General features: G+C 50.2%; 1 protein-coding gene across 4 annotated transcripts in view; it reads right to left on the minus strand.

The window, feature by feature from the left end:
• FMN1 (formin 1) overlaps positions 1-14,922 on the minus strand; it is a 194,920-nt gene extending 179,998 nt beyond the window's left edge. Inside the window, exon 1 of one of the 4 annotated variants that reach the window (XM_075613256.1) lies at positions 14,834-14,922. The gene's annotated coding sequence lies outside the window, so the exon portion shown is untranslated. Of the gene's footprint in view, positions 1-14,696 lie in introns of all 4 variants that reach the window. The other 3 variants (XM_075613255.1, XM_075613253.1, XM_075613254.1) reach the window with 3 other exon arrangements.
• Positions 14,923-15,523: the final 601 nt, after the last annotated feature.

Raw genomic sequence — 15,523 nt, forward strand, 5'->3', positions numbered from 1 at the left:
GTAGGTCTGGTGAGATTCAATATAGTGAAAGCAAGATTGCAGCGGAATTCACAAGATATTACACAGAACTATACAATTTAAGAGCTAAAAATGGCCGACCTGTACCGATAGCGTCAGAATCTATAACTCAATATTTAAATAAATGCCAACTCCCTCACTGACGGAGGAGGAAAACACAGTCCTCAATGCTGAGATCTCAAAAGAGGAACTGGAAGAGGCGGTCAAATCACTAAAGCTTACTAAGTCTCCTGGCCCTGACGGTTTCACAAATATTTACTATAAAAGGTTCTTGCCAACCCTATCCACGCATCTACTAAAAATATTCAATTATTTTATGGAAGGGAATCAAATCCCCCCAACAATGTCTCTAGCCAATTTGGCTATAATACATAAGGATGGCAGAGACCCGATGCAATGTGGAAGCTACCGTCCCAATCTCCCTCCTCAATAGTGATCTCAAACTATATAGCAAAATTTTGGCAAATAGGCTAAACCCAATATTACCGAGGTTAATTAATATCGACCAAGTAGGATTTGTCCGCGGGGAGACAAGCCTCAGACAATACCCGAAAAATAATTAATATCATTGACCATGTTCACCTCACAGGCACCAAAGCACTCCTGTTAAGCCTGGACGCAGAGAAGGCGTTCGATAGAATAAACTGGCAATTTTTGGACCAGACTATGCGCAAATTTGGCTTTAAGACGCATACTTAGAGGGGGTCCGTAGACTATATCAAAACCCGTCAGCCACAGTGAAACTACCAGGGGGCAATAACCACAGATTCGAGATAACAAATGGGACTCGACAGGGATGCCCTCTATCTCCTCTCCTCTTTGCGCTAACGATAGAACCACTAGCATCAGCAATACGACTCAATACGGACATCCAAGGAATAGAAATTGGAAACAGGCAGCATAAAATCTCCTTATTCGCGGATGATGTCATACTAACCCTTTCCAAACCCCAAATCTCCCTACCCAACCTTCAAAAAGAACTCCGGGATTTTGGAAAAATCTCAGGATACAAAATAAACAATGATAAGTCAGAAGCCCTAAATCTAAGTCTGCCAGAGCCAGAGGTGAAAACTCCTCAAACTAAACTTCAATTACCGTTGGAGCTCCTCCTGTATCAAATACTTGGGGGTTAAGATATCGAGGAACTACCAATCCCTATACCAACATAACTATCCGACCTTATTCCATAAAATCAAACAAGATTTAGAAAAATGGGGAGGTTATCAAATATCATGGATCGGGAGAATGGTCTCGGTTAAAATGAACATACTCCCTAGATTACTATACTACTTCCAGACTCTCCCGGTCCACATCCCTGGCTCGGAACTAAAAAAATATCCAAAAACTAAATCTTCCACTTTATTTGGCAAGGTAAAAAACCTAGAGTCCCTAGAACAGTTCTCTTGGCCTCAAGGGGGAGAGGAGGACTGGGAGTCCAGACATCACAAAATACTACCTAGCCGCCCAACTGCGACAGGTTGGTAGTCTGGAACGCAAACCCAAACCAATTATTGTTGTGCTGGATATTGAAACACAATATGCCGGAACGCCTTCACTGCCGGCTTGCCTTTGGTCCCTGAGCAAGGAGGACATGCAGAATAGCAAATTTAAACTAGGCCAATGAGACACACATGGGAGACCTGGATGAAAAAGCAACTCAAGTACAAGCTCACAACACTCACAATCTCAACTTATACGATTCACAAAAATCCGAAATTCCCACCTGGCTGTGAGCCCAGACAATTTGACCAATTTCAAACCAAAAACATCAAGGTGATTGCCGACCTCTTGAGCTTCGGGGAGTTCCTGAGCTATCAAAACATACAAGCAAATATGGAATAATAGGACTGAACGTGTTCAAGTATTTACAAATTCGACACTTTATCCAAACAATATCCCCAACATTGAAATTTCCCCCTCTCACAGGTTTCGAGCGGCTCTGCAGAGAAAAGCTCACCAGAAAGGTCTAATAACACAAATATGCGCGGAGCTAGAGAGAGGGGCACAGAAGCCCCCCACATGACTATATGCTGCATTGGCAGCAGAATTGGACATAGTTAATAGACAAGAGGACTGGGAAAGTATTTGGAAAATGCCTCAGGAACTTCTATATGTACCACAATCAGAGTAAAATATTTACAAAATAATGTTCCGCTGTATCTTACCCAGCCAGACTAAATCAAATCTACCCCCTGGCATCCGATCTATGCTGGAGAGGCTGCGGTCAAAAGGGGGACATGGCCCACATTTGGTGGACATGTCCGGAAATTTCAAAAATACTGGGAAACGACACAAAAATTAATAGAGGAGGTCACAGACCTCACAATACCCCATTGAACCGCTGACCTACCTGCTGGCCAGGGCCACTAGACTATCTGGACCCGGCCAACAGGAAAATTAGTCTCCTTTATTCTTTACGGCGGCCAGATGTGCTGGTGGCTGCCGCCTGGAAGAAAGTGTCTCCCTCCCTCCAAACAAACAATAATAAAAAGGGTGCAAGAAGTAATGGACATGGAGAAATTGTCGGCTTTCCTTAAAAGGTCCCTCTACCTCATTCACTAATATTTGGGATCCATGGTACACCCACATGGCGCTCCTAAGACGAAACACCCCTTAACAGATCAGAGACCCAATGGACACCAGATCCAAACAGAACTGCCAAGAAGCTAGGGAATAAAGACCTTTCCCCATTACACCCTCCCCCACCCCCCCCCCCACCCCACCCCCCTCTCTTCTCTATCCCCTCTCTGTTTCCATGCTCGCGCCGCCCCGTTGGACCACATATGGTAAGGGAGACGTTGAGCCTTTCCTCTTCTCCTCCCAGTTAAGGAAAAAAAAAAAAATGTGTATTAGACGGGCTTACTGTTTCTATTATCTATACCCTGTAATGTCATAACTGTCTAATAAAAAAAAATTTGAAACAAAAAAAATCACCAGGACAAAAACATATGCCCGGTTAAAATAACATGGCCCCGGCTCTTGTAGCCAGTAAAATGCTACGACATGATCAGGAACCGACGCCATGGATTTCTATTGGTGACCCCCAACATCCGTATCTATAGCTTTTTTGCTAGAACCTGTCCGTTTGAGCTGGAAGCACCACAACATCTCCGGGTTCCAGTTAGGCAAGGGGGATAAAAAAATACAATTTCTTTTTTTGGGGGGGGGGGGGGAGGAGATTGCAGCTTTAACACAGAGGTTTTGTTGTGGGCCGCGTCAAATGTAAGAATCCTGCTCATCTCTGGGGGGGGGGGGAGGGGGCATCCCATGTGTCGAGTAAGGCCGCGTCAATGCTTAGAGTGACCGCATGATCAAACACATTTTAGTCTATGCGAACGTCCATATAGCACATGCATGTGAGCGACTTCGAGGCCGGGTCACGTTGAGCGGTTCAGCCAATGAGAGCGAACCGCTCATGTGACATCATGGACCACGTCTCCAGCACGCCTCCCGTCTCTGTGGGTCACAGATCGCTTGCACGACAGCCGCGCGTGACGTCATGCTTGCGTCCTCGCATGGCCTCGACCTACTCTTCCTAAAGACCCTCCCCAAATCACATGCGGATGCACAAGGGGCAAAATCAGAGCTCACCGCCTCAGGATATTGCTCCAAATTTTCCTTTAAAGCAGCAGCTCCCCTACTGGTTTTATTTTGTTTTTCCCTGGGGAGCCTTGGTATCCGAGATGCTATAGCGCCGTAACTATAACTATAGCGCCGGTAACTATAGCGCCGGTACAAGCCCCCTCCATGGGAAACAAAATGGCTGCTTAAGTCTCCTGTTGTTATGGGGGCCAATAGGAAGCCTTCGCCTAAGTGACAGTGGGCATTTAAACGGCCATGAAGTGCCGGGTGCTAGCCGTTCCTGGTAAGTACTTCGGGAAGCAGGGGTTCCCTGGAGCTGAAATGAATGCAGCTCATCTCCGGCGATCACCTGCTTCCTACATATGTAAATGAAGTGTCCCCGGGGGGGGAACTTGCGCCCCTGATTATGTCCTGCTCTTTAAATCTCTTGCATCTAAGGTCTCCATGGGTAACCTTGAGCAGAGGTGGGCACCTCCAGGCCTACCTACAGGTCAGGTCTACAGGTTATCCCTGCTTCAGCACAGGTTGTGCAGTCCTCAACTGAGCCACCTGTGCTGAAGCAGGGATATCCTGAAAACCTGACCTGTTGGTGGCCCTTGGAGACTGAGTTCTCACACCCCTGGGTTAGAGACTGCTCCTGGGAGAGCTCCATTTTAACTTCCAACTTCCCATTGCCTTATGACATACCTGGTGTCATAGGCACTAGCTCGTTTTCTAGGACAAGGGAAAGAAAAGGTCAAGAAGAGACCTGTTAAAGTTTCATGCAAAGCCCATGCTGGCAAATTCTAAGGTTTTTGTCCAAATTAGGACAAGCTAGCTTCTGCGCTTCTCCTCCTCCACTCTCCCTGTCGGCGTGCGAATGCACACACACACACACACTATGCACTACTCCATTGCTGTCCTAATGTTTGTTTTCGGCGCAAGCTACATAGCTCGTGCCGTAGCCTGCACTATGGACAAAACCTAATCTGTGCCGGGATTCACTGGGGAAGCTTTTTGTAGCAGACTGGAAAAGATAAAACAAGATGCACCCGACAAGAACTCGCCCACAATCACCATTTACTCACTCTCTGCTGTGCATGGATATCCGAAATGTGTCCCACTGTAATGCCTTGATCGTAGACTATTTGGGACGGGGAATTCAGTGTTTACCGCACGTAGGAAGCAGAATTTTACACTTTATTATTATTAGTTCTTGTATAGCGCTGCTAGTTTTTACGTAGCACATAAAAAATGATTACACAGTGAAGCTCTGCACACACAACACGTAGTGAATACTAATAAGGACGAGCGCCTGGAATTGGCACAACAGGTACACTCATGTATTAGGAATTGGTGCGCTATTCCCAGAATCAGAGAGTTGGAGAAGAGTAAAGGCAGGGCACAGTTACCCTGTAATGCTTACGTAGCCCTCTTTCCTGCGGATATAAAGAGACTACTAATGCTGTATGTACCTGCTGGCTAAGTGAGATCTGGGCCTCTGCTAACAGGGAGCCTGACGGTAACAATATGTTCGTGACAGCGCCTCCACTTACCCAGGATCCCCAATAAGTAAGATTCCCCTAGGTAAGAATAATGATAACCAGCCTCAACAATGTAAACTTTTACTAATATGTAATCGCATAACCTTAGCGTACACCTATTAGAGATACACACATATAGTACAGTACATGAATAGCTGATATTCAGTAATATACACCAGTGGCCCTGGCACACTCTCCCTCATGGATTAATGTCACTTCCCACCACCGTGTGTGCACTCCCCACACCATGTCCAATGTATAGACTCAGTCCCTTGGTCACTCAACCCAGTGTCCCCCAAAGAACCCCTTCCCCAAGGCGGGAATCAGCGCCTGATGGTACCCGGGTGTTGGTGCACTTATTAAATACCTTCCGGCTACTCCAGCAGCCGGCAACAGACTTCAAAACGATCCGCCGATCCAGCGCCAGTCTCTCACGAATTGGTGATTGTCCCGCAGCTTGAGCCCAAACCGCTGTTCACCACACCGCAGCTCCGGCAAAACACTGTGTCCCTGTCTGTGGCTACAGTAAGGGAATAGGAAGTCTCTCTCTATAGGGCGTCCCTGCAGCACCACAAGCTAATGGTGACTCAGGGTCTGCACTGGGCCTGAGGGGAAATATGGCCCCCTGCACACACACACAACCTCTCCCCTTGCTCCTCCGGCGCCCTCTGCTAGCATGGTCTCTCCCCCACGCTTCCCTTCCTGCCTGAAATCCCTGGACTCCTATTCGTTCCCTGGTGTCAAGTGGCTCTGCTGAGGCTCATGGGAATTGTAGTTTAACTTCAGAGCCTCCTGGTGATTGGCCAGCCGTTCGCGCGCTTACACTGCGCATGCGCGAACGCTCTCCGTGCCTCCTGGTTGCGCCTGAGTATTGCGCAATGCCCAACAACATGGCGGCGCCCTGTGCTATCGGGCCGCCACGGACCTCCGAACGCTCCCGCACAGCACCCCCCCCCCCCCCCTGTGATACCCTATGGACTCATGGCGAGTACAATTATAAGCATGCACTCAAGTCTCTACGTGCTTACTCCATTCAGTCTTCTGTGAGCCTTTCAAAGTACCCAGCATGTCGAGCACTGTTCAGTTGAAACGTTTAGGCATAGAGTCTCTTTGCGGGTGGTACAGTGGAGTTCGGGACTTGGTGATGCTCAGTAACTTAAGCAATTCTCGTATAAGGTTCCTTTCAAAGTCCCGACCTTGATCTGAATGCAATCGATTTGGCAGTCCATAATGAAGGAAGTATTTCTCCCATAAGACCTTAAGCACAGTGCACAGCCCGTTGGTCTTTGGTAGAAAAGCTTGAGCATATCTGGTATAGTGATCTGTGTGATCACCAGTACGTTTCTGATACCCCGGTGTCAGGCTCGATGCAAAGAAAATCCATACACACCAGATCCATAGGTCCTGAGCTCTTCAGATGGGCAATGGGTGCCGCCCGGGTGGGTAATGTTTTCCTTTGTATACAACGGGTGCACTGCCTACAATGTATCTCCACAGATTCTCTCATTTTGGGCCAATAGAATCGATCACGAATTAGCCCGAATGTCTTGTCAATGCCAAGATGACCATGGTCGTCATGCAACGTCCCGGAGTACCATGGTTTGCAGAATCTTGGGTAGAAATAACTGCCGCCTGTCAGGATGGTTGTGATACGGTATTACCCTATACAATAGACAGTTTTCCAATTCAAATTTTCCCATGTCCTTCATTAGTAGGGCTACCAGTTCTTTGGGAGCTCGTTTAAGTATAGACGGATTATTTTGTTGTAGCGCTTGATGAACTATTCCGACCACTGGATCCTGAATTTGATATTGCACCAAATCTTTCCAGGCAATAATCTTATCTGAAGTGACATCCATTCCTTCTGGATGGCAGTACGCCCTCGGAACCGCTTTTGATTTACATCCTAATGAATCCGCAATCCTTAATTCAGAAAAAGCTACTCGATCATCTACCACTGCTGCTATGGAGCACAACGCCCGTATGCCAGGTCCCAGAATTTCCTCCCAAACGTCCTCATCTGGAGTAAGGTTGAGCCCCTGGTCTTCGCGACAGAGCATCCGCACACCTATGTTCGTAGGACCTGGCTTGTATTTAAGGTTGAATTGATAATTTGACAGTGCCGCTAACCAACGGTGACCTGTGGCATCCAGCTTAGCCGAAGTGTTGATATATGTCATAGGATTGTTATCAGTCCTAACCTCAAATCGAACACCATACAAGTAGTCGTGCAACTTTTCCACTATAGCCCACTTGAGGGCTAGAAACTCCAGTTTGTGTACCGGATAGTTTTGTTCACTTGGTATCAGGCTTCGACTGGCATACGCCACCGGTCGGAGTCCAGTGTCATATTTCTGGTGTAACACCGCTCCCAAGCCATTGAAGCTAGCATCCACATGCAGAACATAAGCTCGATCAGGATCTGCATACGCCAATACCGGAGCCTGGGTTAAGTTTGTCTTCAGCCCTAGGAATGCCTGTTCACATGCAGTGGTCCACTTTTCCCCAACTGGCGCTTGAGCTGAAGTGGCTTTCCTTCCCGTGTCTTCGGGGTAGATGTTGAGGAGGTTGTTAAGAATTTTGGCTTTACTGGAATAGCCTTCCACAAATCTTCGGTAATAACTGCAAAATCCCAGAGATGACCGTAATTCCTGGACATTATGGGGCCGCGGCCAGTTCACCACTACTTCTATTTTGCCAGGGTCGGTAGCTATTCCTTCGGCCGGCACAATATGACCCACATAAGTCACTGATGTGCGCCAGAACCGACAGCTTAAGCCCTTCGTTACTGAGTCGATCCAGCCCTTTCAATAATCGTTCCTCATGTTCCTCCAGAGTTCTTCCTGAACATTATGATATCGTCCAGGTACACTAGGCATTCACGAGGATTCATATCCCCAATGGTCTTTTGCATCAGTCGCTGAAAGGTGGCTTGAGCACCACATATACCTTGAGGCATACGTGTTAACTGATAAAATCCCAAGGGGCAAATGAAAGCCGTCTTCTCTTGATCTTCAGAGTCCATGGGCACCTGATAGTATCCCGACCTCAGATCCAGCACACTAAACCACTTATTCCCAGAGAGGGCGTTCAGGAGGTCTTCAATTCGCGGAAGGGTGTACTGATCAGGTACAGTACGATTGTTCAAGGTTCTATAGTCCACACATAGGCGTACCGTCCCGTTCTTCTTGCGCACTACCACGATAGACCAGGCATAAGGACTACGTGATCCTCGAACAATACCGGCCTCCTCCATTTCGGTTAGCAGCTTCCTCACATCTTCCACATCCCTCGGAGCGATGCGACGGGATTGTTCTCGGAAGGGCATCGTATCGTTAAATCGGATGGTATGCTGGGCACTCTTGCTGCACCCCACATCCATATCACCGATGGAAAATACATCACGTCGGTTTTCCAGCTTGGTCTGTAACCTTTTTTTCCAATCCTCCATCAAGGGTGAATTCCCGAAATCAAACGCCAATTTAGGAGCCGCAGTGGAGACGGTAGCGGCCGACAGCCTAGGTTCTGTCTTCCCTTCTGGAGTAACAGGATATATTCGGCCCAGCTGCTGTCCGCGATCAATGGGCATGGGATAGGGAGAAAGGTTCCTCACGTAGACCCGTGTTCTATGCGGAATCCTAAACGCCACTCTTTCACTGAGGCCAACACCCTATATCCAAACTGCTGGTCATCGTCTGCCGTACTCTCCAATGAGAATAGTCGGTCCTCCTTGCGTCTTTCAGGGTAGCAACAAGCTGCTGTCATCATCCTTCCTTCCCCTGGGGGAAATCTCAGTCAATCCAGGCTCAATGTTGTACAACACCCCATGTTCTTCTTCGGCAGCTATCCTACAGCATGCCTCTTGTAACACCGGGCACGTGGCTAGAGCCAGCAACGGTAGTTCACTCGCCTCCTGCAAGTACATACGGATCACCGGCTCATCTGGGGTGGAGCCGGCACTTCATTAGCCTCCAGAGCCGTACCCTCTTTGGACACAAGGGCGGTTTCCGCGGTCCGGGGAGTGCACAGCATGGATTTCGCAGGCCTGGATGCCATCTTCCGTTTTACAGGACAGTAGGAAGAGATATGCCCCATCTTGCCACAGCCGTAGCACTGGATATTACTCCTTATGGAATTGTTCCTGAAAGTAGGAGATCTTCCCGAGGTGGAGCCTCCACGGTCAACCTCGGGTTCATCAGGCTCCTCCTTTTCTTGACTCACTTCTCCAGCTGGCCTCGCTCTAGCCTCTCCTTTCTTTGCTTCCTTGGGGGGAACCCGTTTTCTTGGCCGGGTTCAAATCCTGACCCAACAGCACGGTCTCATGATCCTGTACTCGGTCCATAAGTTCGTCAAAAGACAAGGCTTGACCCAGAACGAGGCATCCGCTGAATGCTACGGATACCGGAGGTAAATGAGAGAAGTCCCCTCAGAAGTTCTGTGGTTCACAGCCCGTCTGCATCAGAATTCTGCACTACTTTCCTCCTCACCAGAGTCTAAAGATCCAAATGCAGACGCCTAAGAAAGTCAGATACCATTTCTCCTTCTTTCTGGGCCAGCGCATGGAATTTGGCCATCAATGCGAACGCGTCCACCGGGGTTCCATAGGCTTTGGTGAGGGCATGAAGTACCCTGTGCGTGTCTGCATCCGGATGGTCATCTCTGTAACAATGCACCATATGGGAGGCAGGCGGTCGTAGGCATTCAATAATTCACTGCCTCCTCACTGCAGGACCAGTCAGGTAGTACCTGCTCAGCATGATCCAACCATTCCTCAAACCCTACCTCTCCCAAGGGCGTTGGTTTGTCTCCGGAGAACGCCATCAGCTTCCGGTTCTGATGTGACTGGGTGGATTGATGTATGGACTCCGCTAGCACCGGTATAGTCAGATCGTTAGGCATGACATTTCCTACAGAAGGGCTAGTTGTATCAAGTCTGGACATACTGCTCCTACTCAGAGAGGGCCGGATGGTGGAGGGGGTGAAAGATACTCCTAGGCCCATGGCTGCTGGCCACATGGGGTTCAGACTGCTCTCAGGGGTACGGGATGGAGTAAACGTTACTGCACTTGACGGGCCAGGGGACTGTCTCTGTGGTGTGGACATAGCCAGTGGTTCGGCCACGCCCACCTGCATCAGCGAGCAATGGATGCCCGGGTCCTCAGGTAGGATTAATATAGAGGGTAATGCTTCTGGGCATATGTCCCGTTCAGTGGCAAATAGTACCTTACGCCAGGTTTGATCCGAATCATACTTATGGTCTATAACTCGGGCCGTGGCCAGGAATGGCAGTTTCCTCACTTGATCTCCTATGGTGTCCAAGGAGGTGGTTGCAGGGACATTCCCAACGGCAATGGCACAGGTCAATGGAATATGATTTTGTTGGGCCCACTTGCGCACTTCGGTCTGTGAGAGCACAAACATGGCTTAACTGGATAGCACAATTTAATTTCTGAATGGGGCACCCCAGGTCTGAGATCTCAACAGCGCCTCCAAATGTAGCCCTCTTTCCTGCGGATATAAAGAGACTACTAATGCTGTATGTACTTGCTGGCTCAGTGAGATCTGGGCCTCTGCTAACTGGGAGCCTGAGGTAACAATATGTTCTTGACAGCGCCTCCACTTACCCAGGATCCCCAATAAGTAAGATTCCCCTAGGTAAGAATAATGATAACCAGCCTCAACGATGTAACCTTTTACTAATATGTAATCGCATAACCTTAGCGTACACCTATTAGACATAACACACATATAGTACAGTACATGAATAGCTGATATTCAGTAATATACACCAGTGGCCTGGCCACTCTCCTCATGGATTAATGTCACTTCCCACCACCGTGTGCACCCCACACCGTGTCCAATGTATAGACTCAGTCCCTTGGTCACTCAACCCAGTGTCCCCAAAGAACCCTCCCCCAAGGCGGGATCAGCGCCTGATGGTACTGGTGTTGGTGCACTTATTAAATACCTTCCGGCTACTCCAGCAGCCGGCAACAGACTTCAAAAAGGATCCCCCGATCCAGCGCAGTCTCTCACAAGTTGGTGATGTCCCACAGCTTGAGCCCAAACCGCTGTTCACACACCGCAACTCCGGCAAAACACTGTGTCCCTGTCTGCTACTACAGTAAGGGAATAGGATGTCTCTCTCTCTAGGGCTTTCCCTGCAGCACCACAAGCTAATGGTGACTCAGGGTCTGCACTGGGCCTGAGGGGAAATATGGCCTACGCAGGTGGGTCACTGACCCCCTGCACACACGAAACCTCTCCCCTTGCTCCTCCGGCGCCCTCTGCTAGCATGGTCTGTCCCCTACGCTTCCCTTTCCTGCCTGCCAGCAATCCTATTCGTTCCCTGGTGTCAGGTGGCTCTGCTGAGGCTCATGGGAATTGTAGTTTAACTTCAGAGCCTCCTGGTGATTGGCCAGCCGTTCGCACGCTTACACTGCGCATGCGCGAACTCTCTCCGTGCCTCCTAGTCGCGCCTGAGTATTGCGCAATGCCCAACAACATGGCGGCGCCCTGTGCAATCGGGCCGCCACCGAACCTCCGAGCGCTCCCTCACAGCACCCCCCGTGATTGCGCCCCGCAGCGGAGGTACAGAGGGAAAACCAGAACACCTTATGAGCATAGTATTTGATGTCCTTGTATCTCCCTTCCTCCTACTCTAATATGCAGAGCTGCAGCCGCCGCCAGAGAGCAGCATACGCCGACGGTGCCGCCAGAGTGAGAGCATACGCCGACGGCGCCGCCAGAGTGAGAGCATACGCCGAAACCGCCACCAGAGAGCAGCCATTATAATTCTGAATGGTTGCTGAAGAATATGAAACCCTTATCTACCAGCAATGAGTTCCAGTACAAGTTATACACACACACACACACACACACACACACACACACACACACACACACACACACACACACACACACACACACACACACACACACACACACACACACACACACACACACACACACACACACACCTCCTTGTTTCTCACTTTCCCCAGATACTATGGGGGTGGGAGGAGTGAAAACAGAACAGTGTTACAAAAAAAAAAAAAGGAGACCAAATTAATTAACAGACGGTGTGATGTGGAGGCAGAAAGAATGACTCATTCTGAGATACAAAACAAGAGCAAAGGCAAAACCCAGACGTTCTGTGTGAGCAAATTACGGTTTTCTCTAAATTATTATTATTATTATTGTCTGTCTAAAAGACAATAATACGTTCACACATATGCAGGGGTTTGTGTGAGGGGCGGTTGGGGCACCTGGAGAAGGGAAGGTAACACACGCCTCTAACAAAGATAAAGTGCAGCTGTGTGATTTGCAGATAACTTCAAGATGACTGTGCACTGATGTTTAAAAGACACCAAGTACACAAAGAAAATCACTTGGTTTCAATGGTGATGTTTGCAATATTGCCACCAGTTTTACAGCTAAGAGTCTCTAATAAATAACCCCTTATATCTCTAAAATAAGCAAGAATATGTCATGCACTAAACTATACAGGACTTTGGTGTGTGCGTTTAAATCAGATTTTAGGAATAATCGCAGGCACACGTGCACTTATTCTATATGTGAATATGAGATTACCTGGATGTGCCGGTTTAAAATCATTGGCAGAAACAGTCTGTGTACAGTACCTGCTTAAGCTGCAATTGCATTGGGCATTAAACAAGCAGTGTGGATGTGCACAAGTTATTCAGACACCATCCTAGCTAATATTTTTACTACCGAGTACAGACACATTCTGCTGTATAATGTGACCTGCCATTTCTCACAGTATCTTGGCAGGCTGTGATGCTTTCTATTGGACTAGTATTAACCATTACATATTAAATACAAATCATACATAGAAATTGCACAACAGGAGCCTGAGAGACCATGCAGGTGTGTATTTGACATGTCAGAAGGAACCAGTAATCTGTAAATAGACATCTTGCTTGCTTATCCTAGGCTGACAGCTGACAGATGAAACCTCTCTGCATTGCTTTGCTAAGGGGATCTGATCACTGCAGGATGAGACAGGGAACCAGGCACAGAGATAGGGCGCCTGGGCACGGAGACAGGGCGCCTGGGCACAGAGACAGGGCGCCTGGGCACAGAGACAGGGCGCCTGGGCACGGAGACAGGGAGCCTGGGCACGGAGACAGGGCGCCTGGGCACGGAGACAGGGCGCCTGGGCACGGAGACAGGGCGCCTGGGCACGGAGACAGGGCGCCTGGGCACAGAGACAGGGAGCCTGGGCACGGAGACAGGGAGCCTGGGCACAGAGACAGGGAGCCTGGGCACGGAGACAGGGTGGCTGGGCACAGAGACAGGGTGCCTGGGCACGGAGACAGGGAGCCTGGGCACGGAGACAGGGAGCCTGGGCACGGAGACAGGGAGCCTGGGCACGGAGACAGGGCGCCTGGGCACGGAGACAGGGCGCCTGGGCACGGAGACAGGGCGCCTGGGCACGGAGACAGGGCGCCTGGGCACGGAGACAGGGCGCCTGGGCACGGAGACAGGGCGCCTGGGCACGGAGACAGGGAGCCTGGGCACGGAGACAGGGAGCCTGGGCACAGAGAGGGCGCCTGGGCACAGAGAGGACGCCTGGGCACAGAGACAGGGCGCCTGAGCACAGAGACAGGGCGCCTGGGCACAGAGACAGGGCGCCTGGGCACAGAGACAGGGAGCCTGGGCACAGAGACAGGGTGCCTGGGCACGGAGACAGGGCGCCTGGGCACGGAGACAGGGCGCCTGGGCACGGAGACAGGGAGCCTGGGCACGGAGACAGGGAGCCTGGGCACAGAGAGGGCGCCTGGGCACAGAGAGGACGCCTGGGCACAGAGAGGACGCCTGGGCACAGAGACAGGGCGCCTGAGCACAGAGACAGGGCGCCTGGGCACAGAGACAGGGAGCCTGGGCACAGAGACAGGGTGCCTGGGCACAGAGACAGGGAGCCTGGGCACAGACACAGGGCACAGAACTGCAACATGCTTATCTTTGTCATCCTTTGATTGGGGGGGGGGGGGGGGGAGGATTGACAACAAGCAGTAACTATCATGGAGGAGAGAGGGGGAACAGATGTGCAAATCCGCAAACACTCCAGTTCATGCACTGCAACCCCGCAGAAGAGGAGCATACTATCCCCACAGAGTCACATCTGCAAGCAAGAATGTGAGCCCGGCAGCAAGCTGACATGTGCGTGCGTTCCCTGCCAGCACTGAAGGGGTTAAGCACAAAGTGCTCAGAGTCCCATTGCACCGCAATGTATTAGTAGGAGTCTGCGCCTGACCCGCTGAGCTTACACTCTCGGTCTGTTCATTTTATCCGGACTTTATTATTATTGTATTTGCCCATACTGTATATTAAAGAGACAGGTTTCATTCAGTTACCCTGCAGTACTTAAATACTCAGTGTTGGGGGCGATAATACCCCGCAGCGCAACGCGCCACCCGCAGAGCAATGCGCAACCCGCGGAGCAATGCACCACCCGCAGCGCAACGAGTCCCGCAGAGCAATGCACCACCCGCAGCGCAACGAGTCCCGCAGAGCAATGCACCACCCGCAATATAGAAGGAGCGTAACCTGCAGGGTGCGAGTCGGCTCCCATTGCTCACGATGCCGCGCTGCTCCTGCACTCTGCGCTGCTCACCATGCCGCGCTGCTCCTGCACTCTGCGCTGCTCACCATGCCGCGCTGCTCCTGCACTCTGCGCTGCTCACCATGCCGCGCTGCTCCTGCACTCTGCGCTGCTCCTCTCCGCACTCCGGTACAGCTGTGTATCCTGCGGTCTGTGCACTACTCGTCCATCTGTCACTCACCGGAGCTGGGTCAGCCAATAGGAGAGAGCAGAGGGTTAGTGGGTGGGATTTACACAAAAGGCGGAGATCTGCACCGTATATCTATCTATCCACCCATACCCAGAGAGAGAGAGCGATATATACACCCAGAGAGAGAGCGATATATACACCCAGAGAGAGAGAGCGATATATACACCCAGAGAGAGAGCGATATATACACCCAGAGAGAGAGAGAGAGCGATATATACACCCAGAGAGAGAGAGCGATATATACACCCAGAGAGAGAGAGAGAGCGATATATACACCCAGAGAGAGAGAGCGATATATACACCCAGAGAGAGAGCGATATATACACCCAGAGAGAGAGAGAGAGAGAGCGATATATACACCCAGAGAGAGAGCGATATATACACCCAGAGAGAGAGAGCGATATATACACCCAGAGAGAGAGAGAGCGATATATACACCCAGAGAGAGAGCGATATATACACCCAGAGAGAGAGAGAGCGATATATACACCCAGAGAGAGAGCGATATATACACCCAGAGAGAGAGCGAGTGATATATACACCCAGAGAGAGAGAGAGCGATATATACACCCAGAGAGAGAG

The sequence above is a fragment of the Ascaphus truei genome, chromosome 9, assembly GCF_040206685.1.
Source record: "Ascaphus truei isolate aAscTru1 chromosome 9, aAscTru1.hap1, whole genome shotgun sequence".
Taxonomy (NCBI): domain Eukaryota; kingdom Metazoa; phylum Chordata; class Amphibia; order Anura; family Ascaphidae; genus Ascaphus; species Ascaphus truei.